Source organism: Aythya ferina (assembly GCF_964211825.1).
Source record: "Aythya ferina genome assembly, chromosome: 1".
NCBI classification, from domain to species: Eukaryota; Metazoa; Chordata; class Aves; order Anseriformes; family Anatidae; genus Aythya; species Aythya ferina.
In genome coordinates, this window is record NC_140296.1 from 3,501,087 (window position 1) to 3,519,917 (window position 18,831).

An 18,831-nucleotide genomic window follows, 5' to 3' on the forward strand; every position below is an offset into this window, starting at 1 on the left:
AGCTGGGGGAGAGGCAGGATCCCCCCATTCCCTCCCCATATTCACCCCGCCATTCTTTCCTTCCCCCCCCCAGCGGTGAAAAGTTGTGGGTTTTTTTGTGTGCTTCATTATTATTTATTTTCCTGTTTTATTTCTTATTATTTATTTATTTATTGGAGGGCTGGGGGGCACGTTCCCAGCATAGCTTCACCCCTGGAAGAAATCTTTGGGGCTGTAATCCAGCCTTGGTGCAAAGCTGGCTGCCCAGCAGCTTTATGGGGTGAAGGAGGGAGAGCGGGGTTGGCCTTAATTATTTATTATGGTCGGCCGTAATTATTTATTATGGTTGGCCATAATAAATCGTTCCTGGGCATCCCAGCAGCGTGGCAGCCCGGCAGGGAGCAGGTCACCAGGCAGGGCTGACTCAATTCCTGCAATTCCTATCGCACCGTACCATCGCCGAGCCGGCTCCGTCGTGCCAGGGAGTGTGTGTGTGCCTGGGGATCCAAAAAAAAAGGAGAGAAGGAAAAATGGGCTCTGCCCTGCTCCTGGGCTGCACGAGGTGAGATTTGTGTATCTTATAACTCAGGGATATCGGCTCGCTGGAAACATGTCACCCTACTTAACAGAAGAGTTTTCTGCTCAGGTCTCGTGACGAGGAAGAGGAGGGATTTGATGGCATGGATGTTCACGGGCTGCCTGCTCAGAACCCGCTGTCTAGACGTACAGGCATTAAATGTTTAGTGAAGCAGGTAAATATGGGCAAAAGGGAGGCAAATAACACAGGTCACCACGTCTGCCCTGCCTTTGCACCCATACGACAGCGCTGCCACGGTCTTGCCCTTCCCCCTCATACCAACAGTTATCAGTTCCCCTGATAAGTTTGTCCAGGAACTAAAGCAGCAGAAAATGAATCCCACAGAAAAAAAAAATAAATAAATAAACAAATAGAGGAAGCGAGAACGCAAGGCCAGGGCTGGCAGGGAAGGCTGGGCTGGGCTGGCAGGGAAGGTTGGGCTTGCAGCAGAGCTGATTTCAATGAGCTTAACCTGTTGTGGGACGGCACGCTCGGAATTACTTCCTCTGCTGGATAGATTTAAAAATTGATTCGAAACCATTCAGACTGCATGAGCTCACCCGAAGCAGGGTCTGCACGTAGGCTGTGAGCTGGGTGTGAGGCCAAGGTGTTTCATCAGCACAGGGCAGCGTATCGGTGCCCTCCTTCACAGGCAGCCACCATCAGCCTTATCAAGAAACCCTCGTCAGAGCTGGAGTTGGAACTGAAGACAATTACCTTTCTGTCCTGTGCCGAGACCTGACGAACAACTTCCTCCTGTACTGTACTTTAGATCACGAAGCCTCCTAAGGAGCGGGGATGCGCCCTGATAATTAAAAAATAATAATAGATTTTGAAGCCAGGCAAGAGATTGGCCCAAAGAGCTCATAAAATGCATTCTTTGCAAGATATTTTACCAAATGCTTTTAGTCAACTGCTTAACAATAAAACGGAGAATGGTGGCATAAGGTTAATTGCAGTGGTTGACTTAAGGGCTGGCCCACGTACTGCTGGTTTATATCTGTATAAACCCTGTTATGGTGGTTTCAATATCTGTATAAAGGTACTTACAGCAGCACAAAATAACCAGGAGGATGTTGTACTGTAATTATAGGTGTTTTAAAGCCACTTAGAGCTGAGGAAAGGCTTTATCTATACACAGGTTAACTCGACTCAGAAATCATTTCAATTAAATCTTTCCATATTCACTGCCAAGGGGTTTCAGCAAAACACTCAGGACTGTATTCTTACATTTTATTATCCTACTCTATAGTACTGAGGAATCCTAAAGAGTTATCCTGAAGGTGTATCCTGGGATATACCCTTCTGAATTTACCCAAATTTCAAAACTCCTTTGTCCGAAACTATTGCTGGATATTTCAGAGGAGATTCCCAAACATATGGAAGGAGAGGTGGTTGGGATTTCCATGCACAATATCAGAATGGGGTATGGAGCTACTGCTGCAAACCAGAAATTGGTACTTGAGACAGGAATAAGTGAAATTCAGATTCTTTTGTTTGTGTTCTGAGTACTCAGGGCAGAGAAAAGGCTCAGAAGGGGTTTGGGGAAGTGATTCATCTTGCCTTGTACTCAGGATAAATTCAGGCGGCCCATTTTCGATATGAGGGGGGATGGGGTTTTCTTACACCTCAAAAGGGTCTCTGGTGTTCTGTGGGAAGAACCTTGGCACCAGGCCCCAGCCGCAAAGACCAACTCTGTTAAGCAATCGATTTTACAGCGATCATATCAGAACTGCATTTCCCTCCCCTTTCAATGTACAGCAGAGCGAGCAGCCTGGCTTCTGGAGCTCATAGCCTGACGATTTATTCCTTGTCAGCAATACCAGCACTGATAGTTCTTACTCTGCCGTGCATCTCTGCTCCTAAGCTACTCCCTGCGTTGTGCCAGCACGGCTAATTGTGCACTTGGGAGGGCTCGGGGCACTTGGCCACCTCCAATTTTTACTGGGTGAATTTTAATCTGGATCAAATCCCCAAGTCTTGCCTGAAATGATGCACAGGGAAGATGTGAAATCACAGAAGCTGAAGGGTAGCTGGTGAACAGCAAGTTGTTAGGATGCACCAGTTTAGTCACCTGCCATCATCTGTCCACTCCTTTAACCTACTCGAGCAATTATGGACAAGTTGGCCTCTGCCTACAAGGAAGCAGCCAGAGTTCATGAAAGCCTTGAAGAATTATCAAAAATATCTAAAGAAAACTTCCAAGGCTTTGTAGTCAGACAAGGATCAGAAAAAGAAGAAAAAAAAGAAAAAAAGGAGTCCTATTATCACACATAAACAAAGTTCCTCAGCCAAACTGCCCACCACCAAGATGAAGAAGCAGCAAGTAATGGCAAACAAAACTGGAGGTGACAGTGGGTCGGGATACCACCTATCGCCTGGAGGTTTCTCACCCAGTAAATTAGAAGGAAATCCAGCAAAATAATGTTGTTATGGCAGTGTGAAGTGATGAAGAAGACAGACTATGATTCATCACTGCCCTACGTATCGTGTGTGCTTGTCCAGCTCTGCAAAACACTTCAAAATCAGAACCATTTCCTTTTCATTCCGCTTTGGCCAGATAACATGGTGAACTGAAGCAGTGGAAAATGTGTTTCTGGATGCAAACTTGCGATGCACAAACCAAGTGTTTTTTTCTGAATGAAAGCCTAAAAGCACATCAGCATGCACAGTAGCAGCAATCTTTCATTTCCTCCATGTTAGGGTGTGCCAATGCCAGAAAGACCAAGTAGCAAAGTAATAAAAGGGCTGAACCACTTGACTGGAAGAGAGCAGCAACACCTGGTTCCTCTCTTACCTGTCCTGATGGTAGATGGTGTGCTACAGCCATCACAAAGAAAGGCAGTGGCAGCTCTGAAATGGATGGAAGTAGCACGTTACATCTCGTGCTGATTTAACATGGACACGCATTTCTTACCATCCTGGAGAAACACTTAAACCTTGGTCAGCTTATGTCAAGAAATCCATCCCAAATTCAGTTTTTCCTTTCTTGGTTGAGTTGCCCTATAGCTGGCTGAAAACTCAGAGGCATCTTTATGCCATTCCAACTTTAAATCATCTCTTACCGCTTCATTGAAGGCCTGGAATCCAGCAAAACCTCTGGTGATGAATACTTTTACATTCCAGATCTCCTTTAGCCAGGAAATTGCACAGTGACAGCTAAGAGCACTCAGTGCTTCGGTGAGCAGTCGGCAAGTCAGGATGCATACTAGGGCAGCCACAAGTGACTCGTTGATTCTGGAAGCCTTATGTATCTCTGGAAGTCATAAAATACAGATGGGTAATGGCTTAACAATGAGGTCAGGCTTTGATTCATTAGCTAACAGTGGAATCTAAGTGCATTTATCCCAGTTTTGAGGCATGCTGCTAATTCAAGCTTAAAGAGATGGGGGGAGTTTTGCCCTGCATTACAAGTTTCTGTGGAGCTGTACATGTTCCTGACTTAGGCTTTGTGTGTTTTCCTGGTGATCTGAAGAGTTTTATTTCTTGAAAATTTACCTCTAGCCATTTGTAGCCTTACACAGAAAACATATTCAAATGCCTCAGCTTTCTCCCCAGCTCCCCTGTAAGTTTTGAACACATTGGGTCAGGAGTTGTGCTAATTCACACCAGGAGCTGACCATTTACATTTTGATCCCACAGCAGGCAAGGATCTGCAGAGACAAACGAATGCTAGGATAAGAAAAACTGCTTTCAGACATTAAAACCAGCACCAGCCTGTCATCCACCTCATGTTCAAAAGCCCTTTTCTTTCCTGCTCCCACCCAGCCAACCTAAGGTAGGCATATGCTAAGTCTGAACTCTCCCTTAGTGCTCAGTGGACTCCATCTGGACTAGAAATCACGAGAGCAACTCTGATTTGTGAAATCCATTCATTCCAGCAGCCCTTCAGACGAGGAACGAGGTACTCACGGAGAGCCAGGGGGGCTCCGCTGGGAGGCTGGCAGAAGTGAGAAGAGGGCAACAAGGGAAGCTCATACATCCTGCTCATTCACTTGGGTCTTTGGAGCATGAAGGAACTTGCTGACAGCGCAGGAAGCACAGAAAGTAGCATGGTAGAGGCAGGCAAACATCCCAAGCACATGAGAGCATGTCTCCAGATGGGTGAAATACCTGCAGAAATCACAGAGCATGCTATTGCCTTCCAGGATTCAGCTTACAGAGCTCTGATGTTATTGTAACACACTCAGAATCACTTTTCTATAATTTTCCATTCCTTTTATTCTATTTTCTTATAGCCCAATGATTCAATAAATACTTATCGAGAGAATCCGGAAAAAACAGAGGTTTACAGGTAACTTGAAATCAGCAACTCCTGTTGAACCAGTAAGAAATCCAGAATGACACTGCTAAAAGTGAACTTAATCCAAGTTATCCATATACATATTATTTTTTAAATGTCTTTTTACCTGTAAGTGGGGAGAAATAAAACAAGAAAGCTATAATATCAGAGCAATAAGGGAGACAACTCCAAAATAGCATGGTAAAAGACTGCAGTAAGCTTTTCTTTCAGTAGGGACTGTCCAAGTTTAATGGGCTATCCTATAAGGAAAATAATAATAAAAAATAATAATAATAAAAAAAATCAATTAGCTTTTCTTCTCTATTGATTTTTTTTTAAGTATGCCTCTGGAGAGGTTTCACTTCCAGTACGAGGTTTAAAAAAAAAACAAAAAAAAAAAAAACAACAACAACAAAACTGCTACGTAATGCAGGAGGCAGTCTGAAGGAGACACCAGACAGGGAGTACTAATCTAAGGCTACTTTATTACTCAAAACCTACCAAAATCAGCTTATTTTTCTACCCAGAAAGTCTTGGCTGCTTTGGAGGACACCCTAAGCAGAGGACAGCAAGCCCAAAAGAGTTTGTGACAATGTAGTGGTGCGACAGATTTCTATTCTTTTGCTGGTTTTGCTGAGCTTATTCAAACTGTGTGACTCTGAGGACCCGATCCTGCTCTGGCTGAAGCTAGAGAGGCATTTGCCACACATTTCAGAGAGAACAAAACCAGCCCTTCAGTCATAACACCTCTGCCAGAGTTTGTTTCACACCCTGCCAAAATGTCATAGCCCGAACCACTGCGGCTGCTTGAGCCATTTAAAAGTGGGCTGAACAAAACCCTGGAGAAAAAACTGCAGGGAGAAATCTTCCCCTGTTCTTTTCCTTACCTCTGAGATTCTGCCTCTCTGGGTTGCACGAACAGCAACCAAAAACTGCAAGGCACAGACAGACGTGGAGTCTCTGGGTGGTTTGTACTGATGCTTCGCAAGCAAACTGCGAAAATATGAAGCCAACATCCTTCGTTCCTACCTATTTTCTTCATGTCCAAGGTGAATTAAGTGAATCATGACACAAAGGAAAAAATACGCTGAATTTTGGTTTATTTCGTACCAGCTTTGAGCATCAGTGCAGTTCAGTTCTGTTAAAGAGCAAATAAAAGGTCTTCAGCAACATAATCTGTACTGACATGAGGCACATGCATTATCATCAACAGCAAAATAACTCAAATTGGTGTGCAGCATTATCTCACCTAAAATGTTGAGCCGGAGATCCCATTTTGCCCGGTAAAGAGCAGCTTCCACAGTCAATCCAGCAGAGGGAGCTAGAAAAGCTCAGGGGCATTTTGCTGGGTAGGGTGACACTGGTTAAATTGGTTTAACTGGTTTTAGTGTGACCAACCCGTGATGGAGGTACAGATCGCTTCCAGCCTGCCAAGAGAGCTGGCCCTGCAGAATTCTTCTGATATGATGCACATCTCAGCGCTCTCCAAATAACTGATGAGTTGCTCTGAAGGACACAAGAAACCTTAATAAATTTGATTATTTTTTGCGAAATGTCGTAAAATAGAACATACATGTATATGGAGCTAGGTACATTGTCTTAAATGAGGGAAGAACGTTTTTTTTTTCTGTCTTCATATATCATTTCCAATTCCTACCTACAGGAACTACAAAATAACATCACAATAGCCCATGAACCCTTTTCCTGGGCACCATTGTGTACAACATAGAGCTCCCAAAACCGCCAAGGTACAGCTGAGATTTCAGGAACATGCCGCCCTCTAACTTCACATTCCTGCCAAGCTGCCTCTGAAATCAGAGGAACATCAAGCTGTGCTAGCTCTGGAAGAATAACTTCATCTAGGATCCCCAGTTTAGATAAAAAGCACCACTGTAACTGCAGTAATTTCTGTGATGAGGTTTTTGTCCTGAGTCTCACCATCTCGTCTGGCTTTGTTAATTAAGAGGTTTAGGGCTGGCTATTTTGGTTTTCTTTTCGCCACATTTGCTGGGATATATTGAGATCCTTATCGAATTATTCAACTCTTACCAAATAATTAACTTCATCAGCATAAATTAATCACCAAAGCACCCTTTGAGCAGCATTACAGATGGGCAAAATGAGATAAGAGCTCAACCAGCAGCCTGAGGCCATGCAGCAAAACTACTGCAATTACGCTTCACGAAGTCGGGAGCTCCTGTCTCCCAGCCCTGTTCTCAGATGAGATCAGCCCTTAAAACTGCAGCTGAATGCTTACAGTCCTAGCAAAAATAAGCCTGGTAGAACAGATCTGACCCAGTACAGGCACACGGAGATCTGATCTTCAGCAGGCAGGTGAGCTACAGGGGAGGCAAAAGCAGAAACGTTTCATTTTGCTGTTTGCCCCATATTTGCAGCCTTTATGCCAAGGGTTTGTGTGAGTAGTCTTGCAGGAAGACACGATACTGAAACTTACCCCGTTGACAGTGGCTTTTATCCCACCCAGGAGGGACGAGGTAAATGGCTGTACAGAGAGAAAAGGCCCAGAGGCGTAAGGTAAATAGTTTTCAAAGCACAATGCAGAAAGGGAGCCAAGTGCTGATGTATGTGGACTGTGTTTGAAAGTGTGGGAAAGCTGCTTGCTCACGGGGAGCTGGGGTTGGGTACATTGAAGTTACACAGTGGACAACATTCTGTTGTGCAATCCCTCGATGGAGGACTTTTTGCGTTTTTTTGCACATATGCCTAGACTTCTGGAAAGCGCAGATTTAATAAAACCCTCCTCAAGAGGACCGTGCTAAAGCAATTGTTTTTCCCCTTTAATTTTTAAGTGGTTGCAAAACAATGAAGCCCTCAGTTCTTTACACTTCACAGGGAAGAATGTACAAAGAGCTGCTTAATCTCTTTCAGTTCAGCTCCTTCATTCTCATGGGTATCCAGTTGCAAGGTATCTGTATCAGCCTCTGAATTCTCAGCCGATCCCCACAGCAAAGTGCATCCAACTGCAAGCTCTTGTTTTAACATGCTGCTTCAGGACTGACCAGGTTTCAGCATGCGAGGCTCGCTCTGCCTAAATCTGCCTGACATTGGCAGAGGAGCAGCAGCACGAAAACCCAGCAGCACTCATTCTGGTGATGAAACGCCGAGTAAGCACTTGCAGAGTGCCAGGCTAATCTTACCACTGATGTCTGCGATCTCGAAGGAGGCAAGCCATCTGAAGGAGTCACGTCACCGAGGAAGATTTGAATGCTTCCTGATTGGTTTTCCAGACAATTATTTCATCTGCTTCGACAGAGACCGGCTTGCAATTCAAGTATTAGTCGGTTTTCTTCATCACTGCAAAGTGCAATTAAGGAATGGGATGGCAAGACATCAATCATATCCCAGGATCAGCTCAGAAAGAATGGTGAAACCAGACAGGGCTAGGGATTCAAATGAATTCTCTCCCACAATTGCCAGGCAGTCTCAAAGGCAAAAAGGAAAAAAAAAATATATATATATATATATTTATAGTTAAGGTAATAAATTAACACCTGCACACCAAATTAATTTGTTAAATTTGCCAAATGAAAATGCTAAATTTAGCTCAGTCACTTAGCAACAGCTGCATCAGCTTGAGATGGTATCATTCTGCAGCTGTTAGCTGTCACCTAGGGCTGGAGCTCCCAGCCCTCGAGCAAAGTCAGCAGAAGGCAATGTGTCCCTGCATTTTGGCTGCTCCTCTTCAAAATCCGGTGCCTTGACTCAGATGCATCTTTATCAGCCAGCTGGGAGCTCGGCTTTGTTGTCAGGTAGGAGCCCCTCCGTACATTTATTCTGACAGCTCTTCTGTGAGGCAGCAACCCACGTCAGAGAGGCAGCACAAGCAGCAGCGATCGATGCCTTAAGTTGAGACAAAAGGAGAATTGTGAATAAGCATGAAAGTGCCCGAGAAAATTAGGGTAACAAAACGTTGGCTGAATTATTGCCTCGGTTTAACAAAGAATTTAGGAACTATTAGGCCAAAAAAGGAGCCAGAGACGATGTAGCCTAAGGGTTAGAGCACACCCCAAGGGGAAAGGCAGCTGTGTAGTTTTGGTCTCAGCTTTCTTGTGTGCTGAACTGCAGCGGTGCTTCACCCTTGGTTATTTACTTGTTTCCTGGTGTGAGACTGCTGGCTGTGAGGTGTGTTCAAACCAACGCCATCCCAGGTTAGGGGATGCAGACAAAGGAACGCCTGCTACGAGGATCCTGGGTAGGGTTTAGGGTGATACAGGAGCTGAAATGCTTGTACTCGCTACAACAGCATCCAGCCTGATGTGCAGAAGGAAAATTGAAAGTGCAAGAAACGCTGGAAGCCAGAATAAAATCACTTTGGCTGGTCATTTTGGAGAATCATGTTTGTGAACTTACAGCCCGAAATTCCGATGAGAAAATGCTCCAAAGTTAATAACTTGATTCTTAGATATTCCTGCCAGAGAACACTGGAAAAAAAATAGCATTAAGTTGTAGTCACAGCTAGGATTTCTGTGAACTGGTGATCGCATTTCCTTGCTCAAGAGCATCAAAGCAATCGCTCTCCAGGAGTTGCAGCGTCTCCACCTTTACTGGATGCCCTCGAGCAGGGCATAATGGCACAGCTACAGGGGAAAGCTGTCTGCCAGGTATCACGGTTTCCTGCTCACCAGGCTGGAACTCCCTCAAACAACATTTTTCTCCCCTGCTGTTCTTCAACAGGAAGAACTTAGCAACATCCGTAGGAATACCACTGTGGCCTCCTTCTCACCACAATAAAATTCAGGCTGAGGATGATGCCTTTGTACCACGAGCCATGAGGAGGCAGTCGGTACACTGGAAATATGCTTATTTTATTTTTTTATAATTATTTTTAATTGTGTTGTCTCTCTGTGAACGGAAAGAGACAGTAATCAGCCCTTCTGCTGTTACACTGGGTGCACGCTGCATTGTCACAAACTCTGGCTGATGCATTTAAGACCTAAAAATTAAGGAGACAAAACATACACCTAGGCTAGGCAATACAGTAATTAAAATTATTTTGATTGTACACAGATGAAAGTCAGACCTGAAGCCCAGACCAAGCCCAAGGCTTCCATCTGAAGTGTGTATCAGTCCCCAGAATGGCAAGGCCATAGCTGGCAGGCACTGCTGTAACACTAATTAAGAGTAATAAAAACTTGCCAAGCTGAACTCACAGCTCCTGCAGGACCCAAGTGTCCACTTGTACTGAAGAGAGTAGGAGATATTTGGTGTTTAGTTCCACTGGGAGCTCATCCTTGTGTGCAAGTGGAAGAAAGCCATCCAACACAGCAGGTATACAATTGATCTCTGCAAGCATCAAAAAAATCAAAACATCAAAAATATATCACAAATAAAAAATATGTAAATATAAAGTATATCACAAATATACCTAACAAAGAAGTGGGAAAAAAGTAGGAAAAGTAGAAAAAAAAAGACCTAAAAAAGTAGGAAAACGACCTAACAAGCAAGTGAGCCTGATTCTTCCCTACCCAGGGCCCTCCATAGTCACTTACGATACGAAGTTGGATACCAGGAGTTCATCACCTCTTTTTTTTTTAACCTCTGGTTTGTTCTGAACCATCTGTAGACGAACATTTTAGAGCTATTAAAAAAATAATTTAAAAAGTCATCATCAGGGTATGTGCCACTATATTCACACCACCAGTAAGACAACTTAAGATTTTTTTAGCCTGAATAAAAACTGTGTGAGGTTCATTCCTACCACAGGAGGTAAGTTTCCTTCAGCAAACAGTTCTCATACGCAATAAATAGATGCAGAACAGAATATTTTGGGGGAAACATGAAAAAGAAGTGAACAGGATGTTGTTATTAAACAAACTTGGCTCAGAGATCGCCGGTGGCTGTATGCTTTCTTTTTTTTTTTTCCTTCCCCAAACCCTGTAAAATAATCTGGTGACTAATAAGATCGCAATCAGAGCAGCAGGCTGCAAGGCCCACTTAGTAAGGGAAAATAAATGTAAAAGCATAAACCTCAGTAACTTAAAAAACAAATCAGGTCAGCAAGCAACCCCGGTCCTCGGAAAGCGCACAGGAAGCTCTCCATTTCAAAGTGTTCCCCCCCTCTCTCAGCCTTTCAGTGCTTTTAAACTGGAATTTTGCAGGTGTTCAGGGTGAGCAGACGTGCAGGCGGAATCACTGCTGTGCACGGGGCGAGGAATGCTTCTAGCAGCTTCCAGCCCCGGAACAAGCCTCCCGTCACTGTCAAAGGGAAGACTGCGGTTTTGTCTGACAAACTTTGCTGGACTGCTGCCAAGATGTTCTCTTGCCATGCTGAACCTTTCCCTTTTGCCTGTCCCAGCCCACCCATCCTATCCTTTACCCAATGAGTCTTTCCCTTCACAAGCTGTTAGTTTGACCTAGATAACATGGAATGAACCAAGCAGTTCAGTGAGCTCATGGGACACGATCGTGAAAAATCCCTAATAAGTAGGGAGTGCAGAACTTGCCTGTTTATGTTATCATTCGTGCTATAATCCTCACTTTCAGCTGTCTGACTCAGCTATCTCTGTGGCAACACACCAACTACTTCCCTGAGGTCCTGAGAGATCCCATTCTTCTCATCAAAAATCAGTAATTTCATAAAATAAGCATATTCCCTTGTTCTGATACTACCTATTTTGGTCAACTTCCTTCTCCACTCGGCTCTAAATCCCCTAGACTTGTCATAAAGCCTCCACATCCATCCAGGTCAGGTGAGGGGACCTGAGACTCTCAGTGGCTACGCTGCAGTTTGCTCTGCAGAACATCCAACAAAGAAACACCACAGCGGTGACCTCCAAACCACAGAGATTTGGGTTTTCTTTAAAGTAATTTGCCTCTTTGCTTGCAATGTGGCCCCCAGACCAGCATTATATAGCAGTGAAATCACAACGCCAAAGTGTTATTTACACTTTAATGGCAAGATAACATTTTTGCTAGCTCTGCCCACTATTTTCGTTTGCTGTGGTGTCGCCTTCTGGGACGGGGTGGGGGGGAGTCACTGCAGTTCTAAAAACTAGCACTTTCCCTTTATATAACAGAGTAATTGTTTAAAGTATGAGCACTGGTACTTACTGCAGGCAACCTCCCTGTGCTAAAAATCCCAAATAAGTTGAAAGGAGAAGGGGGAGCCAGAGCTGCCAAAAACTTACTGACTTTGATGAGGTGCACCCGGAGACCCGAAGACAGCTACAGAAGATCGATGGCAGGCATCCACAGGGAGTCAGCTCCTCAGACAAGCTCCCTGACCTGAGAACGCCCTCTTCTCCCGGCTCGATCAGATGGGACTGCAGGATGAAGAAGAAGACGGCCAGACTGTCCTTGACTGCCCAGCTGCCTGGGGAGATGAGCGATGGTCACTCGAGCGTTTCCAGAGAAGGTGATTCTTGCTGTTTAATGTTACAAAACCAAGCAGCTTATCTAATACTGTAAGAAATGCAGAGGAGCCAGAATTTTTCACGGTCACTACTGCATGCCCAAATCACTCGGTGGGAAGAAGAAGAACGGAGGTCTCCAAAAACACAAGCATTTAAAGGATAATCTCCATTGTCCGTTAACAACACAGCCTGCACCGTCCAGCTGGGGAGTTCTGACGTGCACCAGAGACACTTAAGGATTTTAAAAGGTTTTCTATTACTAATTTTAACTAATTATCACTACCGAATTGAGAGTCCTAAGGTGGTAACACAACAGAAGTCATACAGAGACAGCACGTCTCCTGTTCTGAAAATCACACAGGCTAAAAAGACAAGGCAGGGGCTACACGCTGCTGTGTGTGTTCCTAAAACAATGTTCATACATCTCAGGGTTTTTTTTTTCATTGCTCAACTTTAGCCCAAGTCAGTAAAACATGGGCTTCTGACCACAATTCAGTGTTGTGGCTACAAAGCCTTACAATACGTGCCCAGAGGTCCCAGATTTTACCACTACACGCACAATATACAACATTCATTTAATGCACAAAAAGGACGCTAGAAGAACGCTAATGAATTTGCAAATCTGAGTATTCAAAATCCAGGAAATACCTGAGTGAATGTCAGCTGCACCAGCTTAATTAACGCTCTTTGCATACGCACCTTATAACAGATTTTAATTATCTGAGTTGGTGCTGATTGCTTCCTCATTTGGTTCGCAAAACAACAGCACTCACTCAAGGGGAGATTGGTGTCATTTGTCTTTATGCCCCAAATGTAAGTAATCTGAACCTTCAGTAAGCTGAAACTCCTTTTGAAATAAGCATCTTACCATGGTGAATGCACAAAACCATAATTTAGATATCTCCAGGATGCAGCAGCAACCCACCTTTTAAAACAGCAGCAGCTCCAATTCTTTTCTCCTCCTTTTTTCCTGCGTGTTCCAATTCATTACTCACTGTAAGGTGGCCAAACCTGCAGAAAGAAAATATTGCTCTACAGTGTTCTATTATTTTCAACACAACAGAACTTCTGCATTTCTTACTTATTTTATTGTAACAACGTAGAGGCAGCAAATATCCAGTCCTACAGGGAACAGCTCTTGCCCAGTCTCAGTTTCTCACCCTGTCATCCCAGTTTTGTTTGCCCGATATATTTATCTCCACACACACCAGGCTGTTTAGGTAAATCTGTTTCTTCTCCTTAAAACCAGTCCCAACACCTTTATAGGGCCAGTCCTAGTTTCCTGTTCATGTCCCCTCTCTCCACCACCTTCTCCTCCACTCTCTGTCATTCTCCCACCCACCGACGGGAATTATTTTACTGTAGAAGCTGAGAAAGTCTCCCCAGAACACGAGGAGATCCTTACGGGCTGATTTTTTGGGTGGTCCTGTGTGAAGCCAGGAGCTGGACTCGATGATCCTCGTGGGTCCCTTCCAACTCAGGATATTCTCTGATTCTCTGATTCTTTTTCAAAGGCTTGTGACTTGGCCAAATTTAGGTCAATTTCCACAGGCACAAGAGGCACATTCCTGACGCATCCTTTTGCCAAACTGAAAAAGCACAAAAGCTTCTGAGCTTCTCAGATAAGTTACTGCCAGTATTTTAAAACTGAAAAACAAACTATTTTTCTCTTTCCATACTAGAAAACAACCAAACAGCTCTGTTTGAAATTTCAGGGGAAAGTGGGGAGGAAAGGGGCAGCCTAAGACAGACCTTTGGCTGAAAAACACCAGAATTAAGTAAAACTAAATAAATAGCTTCAAACAGACCCCAGATCACAACGGGTTAAGGGAAAATAATTATTTTTATTGCAAATGATGCCTTTTCATGGTCTCTGTGTGAGCTGTGATGATCACCTAGATAAGATTTCAGACATTTCTGAAAATATTTACAAGTTACGGTCCACTGGCTCTTTACAGAAGTTCCCTGGAGTCATCTTAGATTGTAAACCCAAGGGGAGGGAACTACCTTTGTACATTCACTTGCTGAATATCCCGCCCAAGGGGATCCACGCACCTAATTATTAAATATGTTTTGCATGCATTGCATCCTTTAACACCCAAAGGCTACCCATTTGCTTTTTCCACATTCTCTTTTTAACAGAACCTGCAGCAGTTATTTTTCCACGTAGCATTACCAAGTCTGTTTTCCTGATTCATTTTAAGTCTGGGTCTTGGAATTTTAAGTATGTATTATCCCCGTTACTGGTGGTTTACCGGTTTGAGATTGTGGAATTGGACTGGAGTGAGTGCTTTCGCAAACACTGACGCAGAATCCTGCACCACCAAGACTTTTTTTTGAAGCCCTCACTCATAAAAAGGCTCAGATTCTGTCTCATTATGGTATACTAAACTTATGAAAGAAAACATAAAAATTTCTCCCTTTGCTGAGCTTCAATTTCAGTTTTGCTCCAACATGCAAGCCAGTTTTCCTGCATCCTAGCTCAGTCTCATTTTACTTTTGGGCTGAAAACTCAGCGCAAAGCAGACGAGCAGAGACATTGCGTTTTGGAGATCCTCTGCCTGAAATCATCCATACCAGCTTAATTAAAACTCACTCTTCCCATTTATAGTTATTGCTTGGAGAAATCATGCCAGGTCAGTTTTGTACTGGCACAACCTTGAGAACCCTGATATAATTGGTAACTTCAGTTTTTCTTTAACATTGCTTCCCACGTTGTTACATTTTAGCACGAAAAGCATAACTGTCGGTAAATGAGCGTGGAAATATTTTCACTGTGATTCTGGGAACATAACTGATAATATGATTGGAAAGGAAGCCTTGAATCATGCATTCGTGTTCTCTGCTACTAGAAGCAAGGGAATACAAGCTTAAAATAAACGTGCTTGGTTTTTTGCTCGATGATCTACTTGTGTTTTACACTCACGTCTCTCCATTTGTTCTTGCATCATCGTTTTCTTTTACATCAAACAGGTCATCCTCCTGCTGACCATTAGCTTGCCCCACGTCCTTTGAAACAGCAACTGGAGATAAGATTTCATTTGCCTTCATTTGGAACACATTTTTCTGCTGGTCCACTGTACATTTTCAGTTAGCAGCCATATCCAGATGCTTTACCTCCTCTTTCTGCAAATTTCTGTCAAAACCTTCTTCTTAGTCCCCAGTACGTGACTTTGCAATGCGTGCTATCAAACATCACCCAATTTTTATTCCTCAAGGTTATGCCGTGCTTCCTAAACAACGTTCCAGTCTTCCTTTGTTTTGATATTGCTTTCCAATTTTATCGCATCAGTAAACGTAATTAGCAAATACTGTCTTGCTCAAGTTTTAGAGCTATTAGCCCTGAAAATATTATTCATTATTATTATATACATTATATTTGATTATGATTATTATATATAATCATTATTATATATTAGTAATTGTTTATTTATTTATTATTATTATTTCTTATCATATTACTACTCTCTGGCTTTGCTGCAAATGCTTGACAAGCCTATAACCTCATAAACCTGTAATCAATTGAAAAAAAAATGTTTATCTAGGTAGCACAGTTGGTACTACTCCTGTCAATTCTTCCATCAAAGATTTTCTACCAACGTTAAAACTGTCGTTGTTCAGAGTTCTTTTGACACTAGGCAGACTGGGAAATTGTGGTGGCATTGTAGGCTAACTCGTCAATGATATTCCAACTCAAATTAAGTGACCTTATTTGTTAAGTTGTAAAATATTACCCACTGAGAAGAAAGGCATCCGTTAATGTTTCTCATAACTATTTTACAAAGATTTATGAAAACTTAATTCATTCCCATACTGAATTGTTTTTTGAAATCCTGAAGGCTAGAAAACAAAGAAGGTGGGAGAAATGGGAGTTTATAACAAAAGCTTCAGTTCTGGGAAAATTGTGGCATTACAGAAAATTAGCTATTGTCCGTAGTTATGCGCTGGCTAAATTTCACCCCAAACCAACCTTCATTTAAAGGTGACATGGAAGTTTAGGCTTCAGAGACTTTGGCATGGCACCTCTCAACATGGTAAAACTCTTAAGAAAGTAGAAAAAGAATAATTGAAAGAGCATTCTGTGTCAAGCCTGCCACTTCTCAAAGATCTGGTGTCTTGATATTGTCCTTCATGTTACCTCTTATTATCTGTCTTGAAGGATGATGCCTAGCATTGTGAGGAAAGAAAGTCTCCTGATAGTCAGTGCCCTCATCTTACCCTTAAGAAAACTTTTAAACTTCCAGTTGATTCAGATGGAGCTTGGGTCCAGCATGTCCAGAGCAAATAGCAAAGCTATTGCTCACTTTTAAGGCCAAGAATACCCATACAGCAGCACCTGAAGGTAAATAAAATAAAATAAAATAAAATAAAATAAAATAAAATAAAATAAAATAAAATAAAATAAAATAAATAAAATAAAATCATACCCAGTCTGAGCACAGATTGTGCTCTCTATACATGATCTGGGTTGTGCTTTCTGATATCTGCCTTTCTGGCATCTTGCACAAGGCATTAAACTATCTGTTGATTTAATAGCTATTAAAATGAGCAATTTTCTACTGCACCTCATAACAGTGCTGTGAAACATACTTCTGCTGTTTGTGTAATGCTCCAAGATTGCTGTTGTTAATAATTCTTTTTATTACAGTAGGGTTAGCAATCCCATTTGAGATCTGAGTTGCACATGATAAACACATTGCAATGATGACCCATACAGCCAAAAGTTTACAGGGTAAATATGCAGGCAGAAGAATGCAGGCAAGCAGAGAAGGGCTTAGTTAAGACCACAACACAAAAAAGTCATGCAAAAAGGACTGGACTGCATCTCTCTTGACTTACACATCAGTGCTTTTGCTTACCTCATGTGTCGCAACTAAATTATGACTCTTATATAGAAGGCACTCCACTCAACACCTCTTCTTATGCTGAAAAAAAAATAGATAATAAAGTATAAAACACAAGCAAACAAAAGATGTAGCAATCCCCCATAGAAAAAATATAATATGTGAGTGAAAATAAAGAAACATGGTTGTGTTAATAAAGCTTTAATCTTATTATATTTTCAAAGCAATTGTGTGAATGGAATGATAAACAGGCATGGGACATCTCAGTGCCAGGAACAGCAACTACACTAACGTAAACTTCTGCCACAGGGAGGTACTCACTCAGATTGATCCTCCTCTCTAATGACAAAGTTTTCCTTTTGCTGCAGCTTCGTGGCATCAGAAACAGCCAAACAAATGTGCCTTATCCAGAGGGACTCCAGAAAAGATGAGCTTGTAAGATATTCTCTCTGAAGAGAATTGCAGAGAACACTGCCATGGTGCAACTGAAATGGAACATGATCATACAGTTAGAATCACAGAATCATTAGGGTTGGAAGAGACCTCCAAGATCATCACCTGCTCCAACCACCCCCCTACCACCAATGTCACCACCAAGCCCTGTCCCCAAGCACCACATCCAAGCTCTCCTTGAACACCCCCAGGGACGGGGACTCCCCCACCTCCCTGGGCAACCCGTCCCAAGGCCTGACCGCTCTTGCTGAGCAGAAATGTCTCCTCATTGCCAACCTGAGTCTCCCCTGGCACAACTCGAGGCCGTTCCCTCTGCTCCTGGCCCTGGTTCCCTGTGAGCAGAGGCCGCCCCCCAGCTCCCCACCCCTTCCTTTCAGGCAGTTGCAGAGAGCAATAAGCTCTGCCCTGAGCCTCCTCTTCTCCAGCCCAAACCCCCCCAGGTCCCTCAGCCGCTCCTCACAGGACTTGTGTCCCAGGCCCTTCCCCAGCTTCGGAGCCCTTCTCTGGCCACGCTCCAGGGCCTCGATGTCCTTCTGGGAGTGAGGGGCCCAAAGCTGAACCCAGCACTCGAGGGGCGGCCTCAGCAGAGCAGAGCCCAGGGGGACGAGCACCTCCTTGGCCCTATGCTCCATAGCCACACAAATCTAACTTCCGAAACATAAACTAGGCATAAATCAGAGTCAGGTTCCCTTTCTCACATCTTTCCTTTCACATCAGAAGAAGACAACATCAGAATCAGCCAGAAGTTGTGATCACTCTCCCTTTTTTATGTATTTCTTCACTCACCTTTGGTCACGCTTGCTGCTGTAGCTGTCTGATTCAGATCCTTCTGAGATGTGTTGCCTGTTTTTTTTTTCACTTAAAATCTTTCATCAGCTGGTCATAAAGAAAAGCAGAGCTCCCGTCAGCTTTCTGAACCACTGCTATTGTGTTTTTGAGGCTACAACCAACAAATGATTCACTATCACTAAAAACTGAGAGAGGAAGAACAAAAGACCTCACTTGTTTCCCACAGAGAAGTTTCTGGCAGACTTGGTTTACTTTTTAGATATTTTTTTTTTTCATATTTGTCAAGTGAACATGTCTGACAGCATGTTCAGAAAGCCACTTGGCAGGTATATGTGTATACCAGTGAGGTGATTTATACTCAGATACAGAGCTTAGCTACAATTAAACCTTAATCCATGAACTGCTTTGGCTAGGCCAAAACACTGTTTTGGTATCAAGTACACAAGCAAAGAGCACTGCGAGCCCTCCAGCTCCATGAAGAACAAGATCAAACTGGGCATGAGCCAGGCTGAAAAAGTTTTCACAGGGCTTAAG

At 43.2% G+C, this 18,831-nt stretch overlaps 2 long non-coding RNA genes across 3 annotated transcripts; both read right to left on the minus strand.

Moving 5' to 3' along the window:
* Positions 1-577: 577 nt before the first annotated feature.
* On the minus strand, positions 578-11,910 carry LOC311439211. 2 transcript variants are annotated; one of them, XR_014694591.1, is made up of 8 exons: positions 10,010-11,910; positions 6,088-8,699; positions 5,726-5,831; positions 4,469-4,669; positions 4,055-4,209; positions 3,622-3,812; positions 1,274-1,361; positions 578-696 (listed from the first exon to the last, which is right to left on the minus strand). It is a non-coding gene; the product is annotated as an uncharacterized lncRNA (long non-coding RNA). The 2 variants fall into 2 exon arrangements; XR_014694592.1 differs by lacking the exons at positions 578-696; positions 1,274-1,361 and adding an exon at positions 2,970-3,409.
* A 4,304-nt stretch (positions 11,911-16,214) lies between these two features.
* LOC311439223 lies at positions 16,215-18,411 on the minus strand. Its single transcript, XR_014694599.1, has 4 exons — positions 18,295-18,411; positions 17,377-17,540; positions 17,071-17,136; positions 16,215-16,547 (listed from the first exon to the last, which is right to left on the minus strand). It is a non-coding gene; the product is annotated as an uncharacterized lncRNA (long non-coding RNA).
* Positions 18,412-18,831: the final 420 nt, after the last annotated feature.